This window comes from Arachis stenosperma, chromosome 2 (assembly GCF_014773155.1).
Source record: "Arachis stenosperma cultivar V10309 chromosome 2, arast.V10309.gnm1.PFL2, whole genome shotgun sequence".
NCBI lineage: Eukaryota > Viridiplantae > Streptophyta > Magnoliopsida > Fabales > Fabaceae > Arachis > Arachis stenosperma.
The window spans coordinates 78045251-78067252 of record NC_080378.1 but is presented as its reverse complement, the minus strand read 5'-3'; the positions used below and the strand labels follow the sequence as shown (position 1 = coordinate 78067252).

Here is a 22002-nt window from a genome sequence, read left to right as displayed (position 1 = left end):
TTGATCATGGTTCTTGGTGATCCATGCATTGGCATAGAACTCTTGAACCATTAAGATTTCGACTTGTTGAATGGGGTTGGTAAGAATTTCCCAACCTCTTCTTTGGATCTCATGTCGGATCTCCGGATATTCACCCTTTTTGAGTGAAAAAGGGACCTCGGGGATCACCTTCTTCAAGGCCACAACTTCATAGAAGTGGTCTTGATGCACCCTTGAGATGATTCTTTCCATCTCCCATGACTCGGAGTTGGAAGCTTTTGCCTTCCCTTTCCTCTTTCTAGAGGTTTCTCCGGCCTTGGATGCCATAAATGGTTATGGAAAAACGAAAAAGCAACGCTTTTACCACACCAAACTTAAAAGGTTTGCTCGTCCTCGAGCAAAAGAAGAAAGAAGAGAGTAGAAGAAGAAGAAATGAGGAAGAAGGGAATGGCTTTTGTGTTCGGCCAAAGAGGGGGAGAAGTGGTGTTTAGGTTGTGTGAAAATGAAGGGGTGAAGAAGGGTATATATAGGAGAGGGGGAAGGGTAAAGTTCGGTCAAGTGAGGGTGGGATTGGGTGGGAAAGTGGTTTGAATTTGAATGGTGAGGTAGGTTGGGTTTTATGAAGGATGGATGTGAGTGGTGAAGAGAAAGAAGGGATTTGATAGGTGAAGGGTTTTTGGGGAAAAGGTATTGAGGTGATTGGTGAATGAGTGAAGAAGAGAGAGAGTGGTGGGGTTGGTGGGGATCCTGTGGGGTCCACAGATCCTGTGGTGTCAAGGAAAAGTCATCCCTGCACCAATTGGCAAGCAAAATCACGTTTTGAGCCAATTCTGGCGTTAAACGCCGGGCTGGTGCCTGGTGCGCGAAATTGTGAACAATACTTTTCACAACTCTCATAATCCCTGGTCATGAACTCCAAAAACTTGGTGGTTCAATTCCATGGCATTACACAACTTCGCACAACTAACCAGCAAGTGCACTGGGTCGTCCAAGTAATACCTTACGTGAGTAAGGGTCGATCCCACGGAGATTGTTGCTATGAAGCAAGCTATGGTCATCTTGCAAATCTTAGTCAGGCAGACTCAAATGTATATGGTGATGAACGAAAATAACATAAAAGATAAAGATAGAGATACTTATGTAATTCATTGGTAGGAACTTCAGATAAGCGCATGAAGATGCCTTCCCTTCCGTCTCTCGCTTTCTACTGTCTTCATCCAATCCTTCTTACTCCTTTCCATGGCAAGCTCGTGTAGGGTTTCACCGTTGTCAATGGCTACCTCCCATCCTCTCAGTGAAAGCGATTGCATATGCCCTGTCACGGCATAGCGGAATTCAGCTGTCGGTTCTCGGTCAGGCCGGAATAATATCCATTGATACTTTTGCGTCTGTCACTAACGCCCCGCCTGCTAGGAGTTTGAAGCACGTCACAGTCATTCAGTCATTGAATCCTACTCAGAATACCACAGACAAGGTTAGACCTTCCGGATTCTCTTGAATGCTGCCATCAGTTCTCGCCTATACCACGAAGACTCTGATCTCACGGAATGGCTGGCTTGTTTGTCAGGCGAGCACTCGGTTGTCAGGCGATCAACCATGCATCGTGCAATCAGGAATCCAAGAGATATTCACTAGAGCCTTGGTTGCTTGTAGAACAAAAGTGGTTGTCAGTCACCTTGTTCATAAGTGAGAATGATGATGAGTGTCACGGATCATCACATTCATCAAGTTGAAGAACAAGTGATATCTTGGACAAAGAACAAGCGGAATTGAATGGAAGAACAATAGTAATTGCATTAATACTCGAGGTACAGCAGAGCTCCACACCTTAATCTATGGTGTGTAGAAAACTCCACCGTTGAAAATACATAAGCATAAGGTCTAGGCATGGCCGAATGGCCAGCCTCCCAATGATCTAAGATAGCATAAAACGAAGATAGCTACCAAAGTCTTCTAATACAATAGAAAAAGGTCCTACTTATAGAAAACTAATAGCCTAGGGTGTACAGAGATGAGTAAATGACATAAAAATCCACTTCCGGGCCCACTTGGTGTGTGCTTGGGCTGAGCAATGAAGCATTTTCGTGTAGAGACTCTTCTTGGAGTTAAACGCCAGCTTTTATGCCAGTTTGGGCGTTTAACTCCCATTTAGGTGCCAGTTCCAGCGTTTAACGCTGGGATTCTTGAGGTGACTTTGACGCCTGTTTGGGCCATCAAATCTTGGGCAAAGTATGGACTATCATATATTGCTGGAAAGCCCGGATGTCTACTTCCAACGCCGTTGAGAGCGCGCCAATTGGGCTTCTGTAGCTCCAGAAAATCCACTTCGAGTGCAGGGAGGTCAGAATCCAACAGCATCTGCAGTCCTTTTCAGTCTGGATCAGATTTTTGCTCAGGTCCCTCAATTTCAGCCAGAAAATACCTGAAATCACAGAAAAACACACAAACTCATAGTAAAGTCCAGAAAAGTGAATTTTAGCTAAAAACTAATAAAAATATACTAAAAACTAACTAAAAGATACTAAAAACATACTAAAAACAGTGCCAAAAAGTGTATAAATTATCCGCTCATCACAACACCAAACTTAAATTGTTGCTTGTCCTCAAGCAACTGAAAATCAAATAAGATAAAAAGAAGAGAATATGCAATGAATTCCAAAAACATCTATGAAGATCAGTATTAATTAGATGAGCGGGGCTTTTAGCTTTTTGCCTCTGAACAGTTTTGGCATCTCAGTCTATCCTTTGAAATTCAGAATGGTTGGCTTCTTTAGGAACTCAGAATCCAGATAGTGTTATTGATTCTCCTAGTAGAGTATGATGATTCTTGAACACAGCTACTATGAGTCTTGGCCGTGGCCCAAAGCACTCTGTCTTCCAGTATTACCACGGATACATACATGCCACAGACACATAATTGGGTGAACCTTTTTAGATTGTGACTCAGCTTTGCTAAAGTCCCCAATTAGAGGTGTCCAGGGTTCTTAAGCACACTCTTTTTGCCTTGGATCACAACTTTATTCTTTCTTTTTCTCTTTCTTCTTTTTTTTTCGGTTTTTTTTTTCGCTTGCTTTCTCTTTTTTTTTTTTGTATTCACTGTTTTTTCTTGCTTCAAGAATCATTTTTAATGATTTTTCAGATCCTCAGTAACATGTCTCCTTTTTCATCATTCTTTCAAGAGCCAACCCTCATGAACCACAAATTCAAGATATATATGCACTGTTTAATCATACATTCAGAGAACAAGAGTATTGCCACCACATCAAAATAATTAAACTATTATAAAATTCAAAATTCATGCAATTCTTTCCTTTTCAATTTAAGCACGTTTTTATTCAAGAAAGGTGATGGATTTCATAGGACATTCATAACTTTAAGGCATAGACACTAAGACACTAATGATCACAAGACACAAACATGGATAAACATAAGCATAAAATTCGAAAAAAACGGAAGAATAAAGAACAGGAAATCAAAGAAGGGTCCACCTTAGTGATGGCGGCTCTTTCTTCCTCTTGAAGATCCTATGGAGTGCTTGAGCTCCTCAATATCTCTCCTTGTCTTTGTTGCCTCCTCATGATCTTTGGTCTTCTCTAATTTCATGAAGGATGATGGAGTGTTCTTGATGCTCCACCCTTAGTTGTCCCATGTTGGAACTTAGTTCTCCTAGGGAGGTGTTCAGTTGCTCCCAATAGTTTTGTGGAGGAAAGTGCATCCTTGGGGGCATCTCAGGGATCTCATGATGAGTAGGGTCTCTTGTGTGCTCCATCCTTTTCTTAGTGATGGGCTTATCCTCATCAATGGGGATGTCTCCTCTATGTCAACTCCTACTGAATAACAGAGGTGACAAATGAGATGAGGAAGGCTAACCTTGCTAAGGTAGAAGACTTGTCTGCCACCTTATAGAGTCTTGGGCTATAACCTCATGAACTTCCACTTCTTCTCCAATCATGATGCTATGAATCATGATGGCCGGTCTAGAGTAACTTCGGGGTTGCTAGTGGGAATGATTGAGCGTTGAATGAACTCCAACCATCCTCTAGCCATGGGTTTGAGGTCATGCCTTCTCAATTGAACCAGCTTGCCTCTTGAGTCTCTCTTCCATTGTGCGCCCTCTTCACATATGACTGTGAGGACTTGGTCCAACCTTTGATCAAAGTTGACCCTTCTAGTGTAAGGATGTTCATCTCCTTGTATCATGGGCAAATTGAATGCCAACCTCACACTTTCCGGACTGAAATCCAAGTATTTCCCCCGAACCATAGTAAGATAATTCTTTGGATTCGGGTTCATACTTTGATCATGGTTCTTTGTGATCCATGCATTGGCATAGAACTCTTGAACCATCAAGATTCCGACTTGTTGAATGGGGTTGGTAAGTACTTCCCAACCTCTTCTTCGGATCTCATGGCGGATCTCCGGATATTCACCCTTTTTGAGTGAAAAGGGGACCTCGGGGATCACCTTCTTCAAGGCCACAACTTCATAGAAGTGGTCTTGATGCACCCTTGAGATGAATCTCTCCATCTCCCATGACTCGGAGGTGGAAGCTTTTGCCTTCCCTTTCCTCTTTCTAGAGGTTTCTCCGGCCTTGGATGCCATAAATGGTTATGGAAAAACAAAAAAGCAACGCTTTTACCACACCAAACTTAAAAGGTTTGCTCGTCCTCGAGCAAAAGAAGAAAGAAGAGAGTAGAAGAAGAAGAAATGAGGGAGAAAGGGGTGGCTTTGTATTCGGCCAAAGAAGGGGAGAAGTGGTGTTGAAGGTGTGTGAAAATGAAGGAGTGAAGGAGGGTATTTATAGGAGAGAGGGGAGATGGAGTTCGGCCATAATGGTTGGGTTTGGGTGGGAAAGTGGTTTGAATTTGAATGGAAGGTTAGGTGGGGTTTTGTGGGGTGGATGTGAGTGGTGAAGAGAAAGATGGGATTTGATAGGTGAAGGGTTTTTGGGGAAGAGGTATTGAGGTGATTGGTGAATGGGGGAAGAAGAGAGAGAGTGGTGGTGGGGTCCTGTGGGGTCCACAGATCCTGTGGTGTCAAGGAAAAGTCATCCCTGCACCAAATGTTGCTCAAAATCACGTTTTGAGCCATTTCTGGCGTTAAACGCCGGGCTGGTGCCCATTCCTGGCGTTTAACGCCAGGTTCTTGCCCTTTTCTGGCGTTTAACGCCAGTCTGGTGCCCCTTTCTGGCGTTAAACGCCCAGAATGGTGCCAGACTGGGCGTTAAACGCCCAACAGCTAACCTCACTGGCGTTTAAACGCCAGCAACATCTTCCTCCAGGGTGTGCTGTTTTTCTTCCTGTTTTTCATTTTGTTTTTGCTTTTTTCATTGATTTTGTGACTTCTCATGATCATCAACCTACAAAAAAAAGGTAAAATAACAAAAGGAAATAGTCAATTATAAAACATTGGGTTGCCTCCCAACAAGCGCTTCTTTAATGTCATTAGCTTGACAGAGGACTCTCATAGAGTCTCACAGATGCTCAGAGTCATGTTGGAACCTCCCAACACCAAACTTAGAGTTTGACTGTGGGGGTTCAACACCAAACTTAGAGTTTGGTTGTGGCCTCCTAACACCAAACTTAGAGTTTGACTGTGGGGGCTCTGTTTGTCTCTGATTTGAGAGAAGCTCTTCATGCTTCTTCTCCATGGTGACAGAGGGATATCCTTGAGCCTTAAACACCAAGGATTTTTCATTCACTTGAATGATCAGTTCACCTCTATCAACATCAATCACAGCCTTTGCTGTGGCTAGGAAGGGTCTGCCAAGGATGATAGATTCATCCATGCACTTCCCAGTCTCTAGGACTATGAAATCAGTAGGGATGTAATGGTCTTCAACTTTTACCAAAATATTCTCTACAAGTCCATAAGCTTGTTTTCTTGAGTTGTCTGCCATCTCTAGTGAGATTTTTGCAGCTTGCACCTCAAAGATCCCTAGCTTCTCCATTACAGAGAGAGGCATGAGGTTCACACTTGACCCTAAGTCACACAGGGCCTTCTTGAAGGTCATGGTGCCTATGGTACAAGGTATGGAAAACTTCCCAGGATCTTGTCTCTTTTGAGGTAATTTCTGCCTAGACAAGTCATCCAGTTCTTTGGTGAGCAAGGGAGGTTCATCTTCCCAAGTCTCATTTCCAAATAACTTTTTATTTAGCTTCATGATTGCTCCAAGGTATTTAGCAATTTGCTCTTCAGTGACATACTCATCCTCTTCAGAGGAAGAATACTCATCAGAGCTCATGAAAGGCAGAAGTAAGTCCAATGGAATCTCTATGGTCTCATTTTGAGCCTCAGATTCCCATGGTTCCTCATTGGGGAACTCAGAGGAGGTTGGTGCACGCCCACTGAGGTCTTCCTTAGTGGCGTCCATCTCCTCTCTTTCCTCTCCATATTCGGCAATGGTTATGGCTTTGCACTCTCCTTTTGGATTTTCTTCTGTGTTGCTTGGGAGAGTACTAGGAGGGAGTTCAGTAATTTTCTTGCTCAGCTGACCCACTTGTCCTTCCAAATTCCTGATAGAGGACCTTGTTTCATTCATGAAACTTTGAGTGGTTTTGATTAGATCAGATACCGTTGTTGCTAAGTCAGAGGTATTCTACTTAGAACTCTCTGTCTGTTGCTGAGAAGATGATGGAAAAGGCTTGCCATTGCTAAACCTGTTTCTTCCACCATTATTGTTATTGAAACCTTGTTGAGGTCTCTCTTGATTCTTCCATGAGAAATTTGGATGATTTCTCCATGAAGAATTATAGGTGTTTCCATAGGGCTCTCCTAGGTAATTCACCTCTTCCATTGAAGGGTTCTCAGGATCATAAGCTTCTTCCTCAGATGAAGCATCCTTAGCACTGCCAGGTGCATTTTGCATTCCAGACAGACTTTGAGAAATCAAATTGACTTGTTGAGTCAATATCTTGTTCTGAGCCAGAATGGCATTCAGAGCATCAATCTCAAGAACTCCTTTCTTCTGATTTGTCCCATTGTTCACAGGATTCCTTTCAGAAGTGTACATGAATTGGTTATTTGCAACCATCTCAATTAGTTCCTGAGCTTCTGTAGGCGTCTTCTTCAGATGAAGAGATCCTCCCGCAGAGCTATCCAAAGACATCTTGGATAGTTCAGAGAGACCATCATAGAAAATACCTATGATGCTCCATTCAGAAAGCATGTCTGAGGGACATTTTCTGATTAATTTTTTGTATCTTTCCCAAGCTTCATAGAGGGATTCTCCATCCTTCTGTCTGAAGGTTTGGACTTCCACTCTAAGCTTACTCCATTTTTGAGGTGGAAAGAACTTTGCCAAGAAGGCATTGACTAGCTTTTCCCAAGAGTCCAGGCTATCTTTAGGTTGTGAGTTCAACCATATTCTAGCTCTGTCTCTTACAGCAAAAGGGAATAGCATCAGTCTGTAGACCTCAGGGTCAACCCCATTAGTCTTGACTGTGTCACAGATTTGCAAGAACTCAGCTAAAAACTGATGAGGATCTTCCATTGGAAGTCCATGGAATTTGCAATTCTGTTGCATTAGAGAAACTAATTGAGGCTTAAGCTCAAAGTTGTTTGCTCCAATGGCAGGGATAGAGATGCTTCTCCCATAGAAGTTGGGAGTAGGTGCAGTAAAGTCACCCAGCACCTTCCTTGCATTGTTGGCATTGTTGTTGTTTTCGGCTGCCATGTGTTCTTCTTCTTTGAAGAATTCGGTCAGGTCCTCTAAAGAGAGTTGTGCTTTGGCTTCTCTTAGCTTTCTCTTCAAGGTCCTTTTAGGTTCAGGGTCAGCTTCAACAAGAATGCCTTTGTCTCTGCTCCTGCTCATATGAAAGAGAAGAGAACAAGAAGATGTGGAATCCTCTATGTCACAGTATAGAGATTCCTTGAGGTGTCAGAGGAAAAGAAAAATAGAAGAAAGAAGGTAGAAGAATTCGAACTTGATGAGATAAAGTTCGAATTGTGCATTAAGAAGGAGTAGTACTCCATAAATAGAAGGATGTGAGAAGGAGGGAAGAGAATTTTCGAAAATTAATTAGAAAGATGTTAAAAACATTTTAAAAATTGATTGATAATTTTCGAAAATTGAAAGTGGAAAAGAAATCAAGTGATTTTTGAAAAAGATTTTGAAATCAGAAATTAAAAAGATTTGATTGAAAACTTATTTTGAAAAAGATGTGATTAAAAAGATATGATTGAAAAAAAATTTGATTTGAAAACAATTTTAAAAGATATGTTTTGAAAACAATTTTTTTTTTAAAAGATTTGATTTTGAAAATCAATGACTTGTCTAACAAGAAAAGATATGATTCAAACATTAAACCTTCCTCAACAGAAAAGGCAACATAATTGAGATGTTCAATCAAATCATTAATTATTAGTAAGTATCTTTGAAAAAGGAAAGGAATTGATTTTGAAAACATTTGATTGCAAAGATATGATTTGAAAAAGATTTGATTTTGAAAAGCTTAGAAAACTTGAAAAAAAAATGATTTGAAAAACAAAATCTTCCCCCTTTGCCATCCTGGCGTTAAACGCCCAGAATGGTATCCATTCTGGCGTTTAACGCCCAAAATGCTACCTCTTTGGGCGTTAAACGCCCAACCAGGTACCCTGGCTGGCGTTTAAACGCCAGTCTGTCTTCTTCACTGGGCATTTTTGAATGCTCAGCTTTTTCTGTATAATTCCTCTGCAGCATGTTCTGAATCTTCAATTCTTTGTATTATTGACTTGAAAAGACACAAATTAAAAATATTTTTGGATTTTTAATAATCAAAATGCAACAAGAATGAAATAACAATGCATGCTAGACACCAAACTTAGCAGTTTGTATACTACTGACACTATATGAGATGCATAAACACTCAAGCCAAAAGAATTCAAAGATCAGAGTAAGAAATCATCAAGAATTACTTGAAGATCCTTAAGATACATGAATGAATGTATGCAATTGACACCAAACTTAAGATGAGACTAGTGTCTCAACAAGAAACATAACATATTTTTGGTTTTTATGAAAATTTTTTTTTTTATTTTTTTTTGTGTTTTTCGAAAATTAAGTGGAAAAAGATATCAAAATTCTTAATGAGAATTCCAGGAATCAGTGCAATGCTAGTCTAAGACTCCGGTCCAGGAATTAGACATGGCTTCACAGCCAGCCAAGCTTTCAAAGAAAGCTTCGGTCCAAAACACTAGACATGGCCAAAGGCCAGCCAAGCCTTAGCAGATCACTGCTCCAAAAGCAAGATTGATAAAAATCAACAAGCTCTTGTGATGATAAGTTGAAACCTCGGTCCAATGAGATTAGACATGGCTTCTCAGCCAGCCAGATTTCAACAAATCATCATGAAACTCTAGAATTCATCTTCAAGAATTTCGAAAAAAAAAAGTACCTAATCTAAGCAACAAGATGTACCGTCAGTTGTCCAAACTGAACAATCCCTGGCATTGTTACCAAAAGCTTGCTCAAAACTTGAACAATCCCCGGCAACGGCGCCAAAAACTTGGTGCGCGAAATTGTGAACAATACTTTTCACAACTCTCATAATCCCTGGTCATGAACTCCAAAAACTTGGTGGTTCAATTCCATGGCATTACACAACTTCGCACAACTAACCAGCAAGTGCACTGGGTCGTCCAAGTAATACCTTACGTGAGTAAGGGTCGATCCCACGGAGATTGTTGCTATGAAGCAAGCTATGGTCATCTTGCAAATCTTAGTCAGGCAGACTCAAATGTATATGGTGATGAACGAAAATAACATAAAAGATAAAGATAGAGATACTTATGTAATTCATTGGTAGGAACTTCAGATAAGCGCATGAAGATGCCTTCCCTTCCGTCTCTCTGCTTTCCTACTGTCTTCATCCAATCCTTCTTACTCCTTTCCATGGCAAGCTCGTGTAGGGTTTCACCGTTGTCAATGGCTACCTCCCATCCTCTCAGTGAAAGTGATTGCATATGCCCTGTCACGGCATAGCGGAATTCAGCTGTCGGTTCTCGGTCAGGCCGGAATAATATCCATTGATACTTTTGCGTCTGTCACTAACGCCCCGCCTGCTAGGAGTTTGAAGCACGTCACAGTCATTCAGTCATTGAATCCTACTCAGAATACCACAGACAAGGTTAGACCTTCCGGATTCTCTTGAATGCTGCCATCAGTTCTTGCCTATACCACGAAGACTCTGATCTCACGGAATGGCTGGCTTGTTTGTCAGGCAAGCACTCGGTTGTCAGGCGATCAACCATGCATCGTGCAATCAAGAATCCAAGAGATATTCACTAGAGCCTTGGTTGCTTGTAGAACAAAAGTGGTTGTCAGTCACCTTGTTCATAAGTGAGAATGATGATGAGTGTCACGGATCATCACATTCATCAAGTTGAAGAACAAGTGATATCTTGGACAAAGAACAAGCGGAATTGAATGGAAGAACAATAGTAATTGCATTAATACTCGAGGTACAGCAGAGCTCCACACCTTAATCTATGGTGTGTAGAAACTCCACCGTTGAAAATACATAAGCATAAGGTCTAGGCATGGCCGAATGGCCAGCCTCCCAATGATCTAAGATAGCATAAAACGAAGATAGCTACCAAAGTCTTCTAATACAATAGAAAAAGGTCCTACTTATAGAAAACTAATAGCCTAGGGTGTACAGAGATGAGTAAATGACATAAAAATCCACTTCCGGGCCCACTTGGTGTGTGCTTGGGCTGAGCAATGAAGCATTTTCGTGTAGAGACTCTTCTTGGAGTTAAACGCCAGCTTTTATGCCAGTTTGGGCGTTTAACTCCCATTTAGGTGCCAGTTCCAGCGTTTAACGCTGGGATTTCTTGAGGTGACTTTGAACGCCTGTTTGGGCCATCAAATCTTGGGCAAAGTATGGACTATCATATATTGCTGGAAAGCCCAGGATGTCTACTTTCCAACGCCGTTGAGAGCGCGCCAATTGGGCTTCTGTAGCTCCAGAAAATCCACTTCGAGTGCAGGGAGGTCAGAATCCAACAGCATCTGCAGTCATTTTCAGTCTCTGGATCAGATTTTTGCTCAGGTCCCTCAATTTCAGCCAGAAAATACCTGAAATCACAGAAAAACACACAAACTCATAGTAAAGTCCAGAAAAGTGAATTTTAGCTAAAAACTAATAAAAATATACTAAAAACTAACTAAAAGATACTAAAAACATACTAAAAACAGTGCCAAAAAGTGTATAAATTATCCGCTCATCAGTGCCCATTTCTGGCATTTAACGCCAGGTTCTTGCCCTTTTCTGGCGTTTAACGCCAGTCTGGTGCCCCTTTCTGGCGTTAAACGCCCAGAATGGTGCCAGACTGGGCGTTAAACGCCCAACTGCTACTCTTACTGGCGTTTAAACGCCAGTAAGTTCTTCCTCCAGGGTGTGCTATTTTTCTTCCTGTTTTTCATTTTGTTTTTGCTTTTTCAATTGATTTTGTGACTTCTCATGATCATTAACCTACAAAATAAAATAAAATAACAAAAGAAAATAGATAACATATAACATTGGGTTGCCTCCCAACAAGCGCTTCTTTAATGTCAGTAGCTTGACAGATGGCTCTCATGGAGCCTCACATTTTCTCAGAGCAATGTTGGAACCTCCCAACACCAAACTTAGAGTTTGAATGTGGGAGTTCAACACCAAACTTAGAGTTTGGTTGTGGCCTCCCAACACCAAACTTAAAGTTTGACTGTGGGGGCTCTGTTTGACTCTGATTTGAGAGAAGCTCTTCATGCTTCCTCTCCATGGTGACAGAGGGATATCCTTGAGCCTTAAACACAAAGGATTCTTCATTCACTTGAATGATCAGTTCGCCTCTATCAACATCAATCACAGCCTTTGCTGTGGCTAGGAAGGGTCTGCCAAGGATGATGGTTTCATCCATGCACTTCCCAGTCTCTAGGACTATGAAATCAGCAGGGATGTAATGGTCTTCAATCTTCACCAAAACATCCTCTACAAGTCCATGAGCTTATTTTCTTGAGTTGTCTGCCATCTCTAATGAGATTCTTGCAGCTTGCACCTCAAAAATCCCTAGCTTCTCCATTACAGAGAGAGGCATGAGGTTTACACTTGACCCTAAGTCACACAGAGCCTTCTTGAAGGTCATGGTGCCTATGGTACAAGGTATTGAAAACTTCCCAGGATCTTGTCTCTTTTGAGGTAATTTCTGCCTAGACAAGTCATCCAGTTCTTTGGTGAGCAAAGGAGGTTCATTCTCCCAAGTCTCATTTCCAAATAACTTGTCATTTAGCTTCATGATTGCTCCAAGGTATTTAGCAACTTGCTCTTCAGTGACATACTCATCCTCTTCAGAGGAAGAATACTTATCAGAGCTCATAAAAGGCAGAAGTAAGTCCAATGGAATCTCTATGGTCTCATTTTGAGCTTCAGATTTCCATGGTTCCTCATTGGGGAACTCAATGGAGGTCAGTGCACGCCCATTGAGGTCTTCCTCAGTGGCGTTCACTTCCTCTCCTTCCTCTCCAAATTTGGCCATGTTGATGGCCTTGCACTCTCCTTTTGGATTTTCTTCTGTATTGCTTGGGAGAGTACTAGGAGGGAGTTCAGTAACTTTCTTGCTCAGCTGTCCCACTTGTGCCTCCAAATTCCTAATGGAGGACCTTGTTTCAGTCATGAAACTTTGAGTGGTTTTGATTAGATCAGAGACCATGGTTGCTAAGTCAGAGGTGTTCTGCTTAGAATTCTCTGTCTGTTGCTGAGAAGATGATGGAAAAGGCTTGCTATTGCTAAACCTATTTCTTCCACCATTATTGTTGTTAAAACCTTGTTGAGGTCTTTCTTGATTCTTCCATGAGAAATTTGGGTGATTTCTCCATGAAGAATTATAGGTGTTTCCATAGGGTTCTCCTAGGTAATTCACCTCTTCCATTGAAGGGTTCTCAGGATCATATGTTTCTTTTTTAGATGAAGCATCCTTAGTACTGCTTGGTGCATTTTGCATTCCAGACAGACTTTGAGAGATCAAATTGACTTGTTGAGTCAATATCTTGTTCTGAGCCAGAATGGCATTCAGAGCATCAATCTCAAGAACTCCTTTCTTCTGATTAGTCCCATTGTTCACAGGATTCCTTTCAGAAGTGTACATGAATTGATTATTTGCAACCATTTTAATCAGCTCTTGAGCTTCTGTAGGCGTCTTCTTCAAATGAAGAGATCCTCCAGCAGAGCTATCCAGAGACATCTTGGATAGTTCAGAGAGAGAGATATCATAGAAAATACCTATGATGCTCCATTTAGAAAGCATGTCAGAAGAAAATTTTCTGATCAATTGTTTGTATCTTTCCCAAGCTTCATAGAGGGATTCTCCATCCTTCTGTCTGAAGGTTTGGACTTCCACTCTAAGCTTACTCAATTTTTGAGGTGGAAAGAACTTTGCCAAGAAGGCATTGACTAGCTTTTCCCATGAGTCCAGGCTTACTTTAGGTTGTGAGTCCAACCATGTCCTAGCTCTGTCTCTTACAGCAAAAGGGAATAGCATAAGTCTGTAGACCTCAGGGTCTACCCCATTAGTCTTGACAGTGTCACAGATTTGCAAGAATTCAGCTAAGAACTGATGAAGATCTTCCAATGGAAGTCCATGAAACTTGCAATTCTGTTGCATTAGAGAAACTAATTGAGGCTTAAGCTCAAAGTTGTTTGCTCCAATGGCAGGGGTAGAGATGCTTCTCCCATAGAAGTCGGGAGTAGGTGCAGTAAAGTCACCCAGCACCTTCCTTGCATTGTTTGCATTGTTGTTGTTTTCGGCTGCCATGGGTTCTTCTTCTTTGAAGATTTCTGTTAGGTCCTCTACAGAGAGTTGTGCCTTAGCTTCTCTTAGCTTTCGCTTCAAGGTCCTTTCAGGTTCAGGGTCAGCTTCAACAAGAATGCCTTTGTCTCTGCTCCTGCTCATATGAAAGAGAAGAGAACAAGAAAATGTGGAATCCTCTATGTCACAGTATAGAGATTCCTTGAGGTGTCAGAAGAACAGAAAAATAGAAGAAAGAGGTAGAAGAATTCGAACTAAATCAGAGAGAGTTCGAATTGTGCATTGAGAAGGAGTGGTACTCCATAAATAAAAGGATGTGGGAAGAGGGGAAGAGAATTTTCGAAAATTAATTAAAAAGTTTTTAAAATCATTTTGAAAAATTGATTGATAATTTTCGAAAACTCACAGTGGAAAAGGAATCAAGTGATTTTTTAAAAAGATTTTGAAATTAGAAGTCAAAAAGATTTGATTGAAAACTATTTTGAAAAAGATGAGGTTAAGAAGATATGATTGGTTTAAAAAAATGTGATTGAGAAGATATGATTTGAAAACAATTTTAAAAAGATTTGATTTTAAAAATTAATAACTTGGCTATCAAGAAAAGATATGATTCATACATTAAACCTTTCTCAACAGAAAAGGCAACATACTTGAAATGTTGAATCAAATCATTAATTGATAGCAAGTATCTTTGAAAAAGGAAAGAAATTGATTTTGAAAACATTTGATTGAAAAGGTATGATATGAAAAAGATTTGATTTTGAAAAACTTTGAAAACTTGAAAAAAAATTGATTTGAAAACAAAATCCTCCCCCTTGTGCCATACTGGCGTTAAACGCCCAGAATGGTGCACATTCTGGCGTTTAACGCCCAATGCACTACCTTTTTGGGCGTTAAACGCCCAACCAGGCACCCTGGCTGGCGTTTAAACGCCAGTCTGTCCTTCTTCACTGGGCGTTTTGAACGCCCAGCTTTTTCTGTGTAATTCCTCTGCTGCATGTTCTGAATCTTCAGTTCCCTGTACTATTGACTTGAAAATAGAACCAAGATCAAATAAACAATACATGCAAGACACCAAACTTAAAATTAGACACTAGACTCAAACAAGAAACATAAAATATTTTTGGTTTTTATGATTTTGAAAATTTTTTTGTGCTTTTTTCGAAAATTATATGAAAATAGAAAAAGTTTCAGAATTCTTAGTTTGGATTCCAGGAATCATTGCAATGCTAGTCTAAGACTCCGGTCCAGGAATTAGACATGGCTTCACAGCCAGCCAAGCTTTCAAAGAAAGCTTCGGTCCAAAACACTAGACATGGCCAATGGCCAGGCAAGCCTTAGCAGATCATTGCTCCAATAGCAAGATTGATAGAGATCAACAAGCTCTTGTGATGATCCGTTGAAACCTCGGTTCAATAAGATTAGACATGGCTTCTCAGCTAGCCAGACTTCAACAGATCATCATGAAACACTAGAATTCATTCTTAAGAACTCTGAAGAAAAATACCTAATCTAAGCAACAAGATGAACCGTCAGTTGTCCATACACAAAACAATCCCCGGCAACGGCACCAAAAACTTGGTGTGCGAAATTGTGATCACTACTTTTCACAACTCAAGTAATCCCTAGTAATGGCCCCAAGAACTTGGTGCTCAATACCATGGCATAAACACAACTTTGCACAACTAACCAGCAAGTGCACTGGGTCGTCCAAGTAATAAACCTTACGCGAGTAAGGGTCGATCCCACGGAGATTGTTGGTATGAAGCAAGCTATGGTCACCTTGTAAATCTTAGTCAGGCAGACTCAAATGGGTATAGTGATATACGAATAAAGCATAAAGATAAAGATAGAGGTACTTATGTAATTCATTGGTAGGAACTTCAGATAAGCGTATGAAGATGCCTTCCCTTCCGTCTCTCTGCTTTCCTACTGTCTTCATCCAATCCTTCTTACTCCTTTCCATGGCAAGCTTATGCAAGGGTTTCACCGTTGTCAGTGGCTACCTCCCATCCTCTCAGTGAAAACGTTCCTATGCTCTGTCACAGCATAGGCTAATCAGCTGTCGGTTCTCGGTCAGGCCGGAATAGAATCCAGTGATTCTTTTGCGTCTGTCACTAATGCCCCGCCTGCTAGGAGTTTGAAGCACGTCACAGTCATTCAATCATTGAATCCTACTCAGAATACCACAGACAAGGTTAGACCTTCCGGATTCTCTTGAATGCCACCATCAGTTCTCGCCTATACCACGAAGATTCCGGTTAAAGAATCCAAGAGATAAACACTAGAGCCTTGGTTGCTTGTAGAACAGAGTGGTTGTCAGTCACTTTGTTCATAAGTGAGAATGATGATGAGTGTCACGGATCATCACATTCATCAAGTTGAAGAACAAGTGATATCTTGGACAAAGAACAAGTGGAATTGAATAGAAGAACAATAGTAATTGCATTAATACTCGAGGTACAGCAGAGCTCCACACCTTAATCTATGGTGTGTAGAAACTCCACCGTTGAAAATACATAAGAACAAGGTCTAGGCATGGCCGAATGGCCAGCCTCCCAATGATCTAAGATAGCATAAAATGAAGATAGCTACCCAGATATATCAATACAATAGTAAAAAGTCCTACTTATAGAAAACTAGTAGCCTAGGGTGTACAGAGATGAGTAAATGACCTAAAAATCCACTTCCGGGCCCACTTGGTGTGTGCTTGGGCTGAGCAATGAAGAAATTTTGTGTAGAGACTCTTCTTGGAGTTAAACGCCAGCTTTTATGCCAGTTTGGGCGTTTAACTCCCATTTAGGTGCCAGTTCCGGCGTTTAACGCTGGAATTTCTGAGGGTGACTTTGAATGCCGGTTTGGGCCATCAAATCTTGGGAAAAGTATGGACTATCATATATTGCTGGAAAGCCCAGGATGTCTACTTTCCAACGCCGTTGAGAGCGCACCAATTGGGCTTCTGTAGCTCGAGAAAATCCACTTCGAATGCAGGGAGGTCAGAATCCAACAGCATCTGCAGTCCTTTTCAGTCTCTGAATCAGATTTTTGCTCAGGTCCCTCAATTTCAGCCAGAAAATACCTGAAATCACAGAAAAATACACAAACTAATAGTAAAGTCCAGAAAAGTGAATTTTAACTAAAAACTAATAAAAATATACTAAAAACTAAACCAAATATACTAAAAACATACTAAAAACAATGCCAAAAAGCGTACAAATTATCCGCTCATCACAACCCAATCTTATTTATCTATGTTAATTACTTTTTCATTTTATTTTCCAGTATTAGTCTATGTTTTCTTTAGGTTGATGATCATGTGGAATCACAAAAATAGCTGCAGAATTAAAGCAGAATTAAAAACAGTATCAAAAATAGCACACCCTGGAGGATGAGCTTACTGGCGTTTAAACGCGAGTAAGGATAGCAAAATGGGCATTTAACGCCCAAAATGGTAGCATTTTGGGCGTTAAATGCCAGAATGGGCAGACAAACTGGCGTTCAACGCCAGAAAAGGGTGTCTGGTGCCTGGCTGGCGTTAAATGCCAGTAAGAATAGCAGAATGGGCATTTAATGCCCAGTCTGGCAGCATTCTGGGCGTTAAACGCCAGAAATGGCAGCCAGACTGGCGTTTAACGCCAGGAAAGACAGCAGAGTTGGTGTTAAACACCAGAAATGGCACATAGAGGGCGTTTAAACGCCAGAAAGGTGCAAGGATGAGAAATCCTTGACACCTCAGGATCTGTGGACCCCACATGATCCCCACCTACCCCAACTCACTCTCTCCCCTTCACACCTTTCCATAACACTCTTCTCCAAACACCATTCACCTATCACATCCTACTTTATTCCCCATAATCTCTCCATCACTCACATCCATCCACTATTTCCAAAAAACCCATCATAAAACCCCACCTACCTCACCATTCAAATTCAAAACACTTCCATCCCAAACCCATCCATTCTCACACGGACCCCCTCTCTCTCTCTTACCCTATAAATACCCATCTTCACTCCTTCATTTTCACACATCATAACCACCTAAAATCCCCCTTGGCCGAACCACTCACCCCTCTCTATCTCTTCCATTTCTTCTTCTTCTCCTCCTTTCTTTCTTCTTTTGCTCGAGGACGAGCAAACCTTTTAAGTTTGGTGTGGAAAAAAGCTCTGCTTTTTATTTCTCCATAACCATTAATGGCACCTAAGGCCGGAGAAACCTCTAGAAAGAGGAAAGGGAAGGCAGTTGCTTCTAACTCTGAGTCATGGGAGATGGAAAGATTCATCTCAAAAGCCCGTCACTAGAAAGAAGATAGAGCAAACAAGAGAGCCCACTCATGGACCTTAACAAGGGGATGAGGAAGTCCCTCATCAAGAAATATCCGAGATGCCTCAAGAGATGTATTTCCCTCCACACAACTATTAGGAGCAACTCAACACCTCTTTAGGAGAATTGAGTTCTAACATAGAGCAACTAAGAGTGGAGCACCAAGAGCACTCCATCATCCTCCATGAAATCAGAGAGGACCAAAAGGCCATGAGAGAGGAGCAACAAAGGCAAGGAAGAGACATAGAGGAGCTCAAGAACTCCATTGGCTCTTCAAGAGGAAGAAGAAGCCACAATCACTAAGGTAGACCCATTCTTTAATTTCCTTGTTTATTTTTTTTCTGTTTTCGGTTTTTAAGCTTTATGTTTCGACTATGTTTGTGTCTTCATTACATGATCATTAGTGTTTAGTGTCTATGTCTTAAAGCTATGAGTGTTCCATGAATCTTTTACCTTTCTTAAATGAAAAATTTTTTCTGAAAAAAGAAAAAGAAGTACACGAATTTCGAATTCTATCTTGAAAATAGTTTAATTATTTTGATGTGGTAGCAATACTTTTTGTTTTCTGAATGAATGTTTGAACAGTGCATATTTTTTATAATGAAGTTTATGAATGTTAAAATTGTTGGCTCTTGAAAGAATAATGAAAAAAGAGAAATGCTATTGATAATCTGAAAAATCATAAAATTGATTCTTGAAGCAAGAAAAAGTAGTGAAAAACACAAAGCTTGCGAAAAAAATGGCAAAAAATAAAGAAAAAGAAAAAGCAAGCAGAAAAAGCCAATAGCTCTTTAAACCAAAAGGCAAAAGCAAAAAGCCAGTAACCCTTTAAACTAAAAGGCAAGGGTAAAAACGATTTAAGACTTTGAGCATTAATAGATAGGAGGGCCCAAAGGAATAAAATTCTGACCTAAGCGGCTAAATCAAGTTGTCCCTAACCATGTGCTTGTGTCATAAAGGTCTAAGTGAAAAGCTTGAGACTGAGTGGTTAAAATCGTTATCCAAAGTAAAAAGAGTGTGCATAAGAACTCTGGGCATCTCTAACTGGGAACTCTAGCAAAGCTGAGTCACAATCTAAAAAGGTTCACCCAGTTATGTGTATGTGGCATTTATGTATCCGGTGGTAATACTGGAAAACAAAATGCTTAGGATCACGGCCAAGACTCATAAAGTAGCTGTGTTAAAGAATCAACATGCTAAACTAGGAGAATCAACTATCTGAATTCTGAGTTCCTATGGATGCCAATCATTCTGAACTTCAAAGGATAAAGTGAGATGCCAAAACTGTTCAGAAGCAAAAAGCTACTAGTCCCGCTCATCTAATTGGAACTAAGATTTATTGATATTTTGAAATTTATTGTATATTCTCTTCTTTTTATCCTATTTTGTTTTTGGTTGCTTCGGGACAAGCAACAATTTAAGTTTGGTGTTGTGATGAGTGGATAATTTATACGTTTTTTGGCATTATTTTTACATAGTTTTTAGAATGTTTTAGTTACTTTTTAGTATATTTTTATTAGTTTTTCTACAAAATCACATTTCTGGACTTTACTATGAGTTTGTGTGTTTTTCTGTAATTTTAGGTATTTTCTAGCTGAAATTGAGGGATCTGAGCAAAAGTCTGATTCTGAGGCTGAGAAAGGACTGCAGATGTTGTTGGATTCTGACCCTCCTGCACTCGAAGTGGATTTTCTGGAGCTATAGAAGCCCAATTGGCACGCTCTCAATTGCGTTGGAAATTACACATCTTGGGCTTTTCATCAATATATAATAGTTTATACTTTTCTCGAGATTTGATGTTCCAAACTGGCGTTAAAACGCCCACCAGAGACCCTTTTCTGGCGTAAAACGCCAGAACTGGCACCAGAACTGGAGTTAAACGCCCAAACTGGCATCCAAGCTAGCGTTTAACTCCAAGAATGGCCTATGCACATGAAAGCTTCAAACCTCAGCCCAAACACACACCAAGTGGCCCCTGGAAGTGGATTTCTGCACTATCTGCACTTAGTTACTTATTTTCAGTAAACCCTAGTAACTAGTTTAGTATAAATAGCACTTTTTACTATTGTATTTCATCTTTGGATCATCTTTTGATCACTTGGAGGGAGGCTGCCATTCGGCCATGCCTAGAACTTTCTCTCTTATGTATTTTCCAACGGTGGAGTTTCTACACCTCATAGATTAAGGTGCGGAGCTCTGCTGTACTTCATGAATTAATACAAGTACTATTGTTTTTCTTTCAATTCACGCCTACTTCTTCTCCAAGATATACTCTCGTACTTAATTCAGTTAAGTTAAAATTAAGGGGTGACCCGTGACAATCACCCACTATCTTCGTTACTCGCTTAGCCAAGATCCGCGTGCCTGACAACCGCAAGCAGTCTACATGATGTTCAACATAGTCATTAGACGACTGCCGGAGTATAATCTCTTGGGTCTCTGATCCACGGATTTGACTCGCCTCTCCTGACAACAGAGCATTCGAATCCATGAGATTAGAACCTTCGTGGTATAAGCTAGAACCAATTGGCAGCATTCCTAAGATTCGGAAAGTCTAAACCTTGTCTGTGGTATTCCGAGTAGGATCGGGGACGGAATGACCGTGACGAGCTTCAAACTCGCGAATGTTGGGTGCAGTGACAGTGTACAAAAGGATAGAGAGATCCTATTCCGACACAAGTGAGAACCAACAGATGATTAGCCGTGCGAAAACCGTACCTGGACCATTTTCACTGAGAGGACGGATGGTAGCCATTGACAACGGTGATCCACCAACATACAGCTTGCCATGGAAGGGAGTACGCATGATTGGATGAAGACAATAGAAAAGAAGAGGTTCAGAGGCAACAAAGCATCTCCAAACGCTTATCTGAAATTCCCACCAATGAATTACATAAGTATCTTTATTTTATTTTACGTTTTATTTATTTTTCAATTATCAAAACCCATAACTAATTAAATCTGTCTGACTAAGATTTACAGGATGACCATAGCTTGCTTCAAGCTGGTAATCTCCGTGGGATCGACCCTTACTCACGTAAGGTATTACTTGGACGACCCAGTGCACTTGCTGGTTAGTTGTGCGGAGTTGTGAAAAGTGTGATCATAATTTCGTGCACCAGACACCAAACTTAAAATTTGACACTAGGCTCAAACAAGAAACACAAAAAAAATGTTGGTTTTATGATTTTATTAATTTTTTTCTTTTTTTTAAAAAAAACTTTTTGAAAAGAAAATAAAGGTTGAAACAAGAAAGATGGTTACCTAATCTAAACAACAAGATGAACCGTCAGTTGTCCAAACTCGAACAATCCCCGGCAACGGCGCCAAAAACTTGGTGCATGGAATTGTGATTCACACTTTTCACAACTCTGGTACAACTAACCAACAACTGCACTGGGTCGTCCAAGTAATAAAACCTTACGCGAGTAAGGGTCAATCCCATGGAGATTGCCGGCTTGAGGCAAGCTATGGTCATCTCTTAAATCTTAGTTAGGTGGATTCAATTGGTTATGAGTTTTGATAATTGAAAGATAAATAAAACGTAAGATAAAATAAAGATACTTATGTAATTCATTGGTGGGAATTTCAGAAAAATGTTTGGAGATGCTTTGTTGCTTCTGAACCTCTGCTTTCCTATTGTCTTCATCCAATCATGCGTGCTCCCTTTCATGGCAAGCTGTATGTTGGTGGATCACTGTTGTCAATGGCTACCATCCGTCCTTTCAGTGAAAATGGTCCAGCTACAGTTTCTGTACGGCTAATCAACTGTCGGATCTCTCGTCTTGGATGAAAAATACCAGGCACAGCTACTGCACGGCTAATCATCTATCGGTTCTCACTTGTGTCAGAATAGCATCTCTCTATCCTTTTGTACACTGTCACTGCACCCAACATTTGTGAGTTTGAAACTCGTCACAGTCATCCCGTCC

The 22002-nt window shown here is 40.6% G+C and overlaps 1 non-coding gene across 1 annotated transcript; it reads left to right on the top strand.

The window, feature by feature from the left end:
* Positions 1-7141: 7141 nt before the first annotated feature.
* LOC130964953 (small nucleolar RNA R71) lies at positions 7142-7249 on the top strand. The gene has a single exon (XR_009081016.1). It is a non-coding gene; the product is annotated as a small nucleolar RNA R71 (small nucleolar RNA).
* Positions 7250-22002: the final 14753 nt, after the last annotated feature.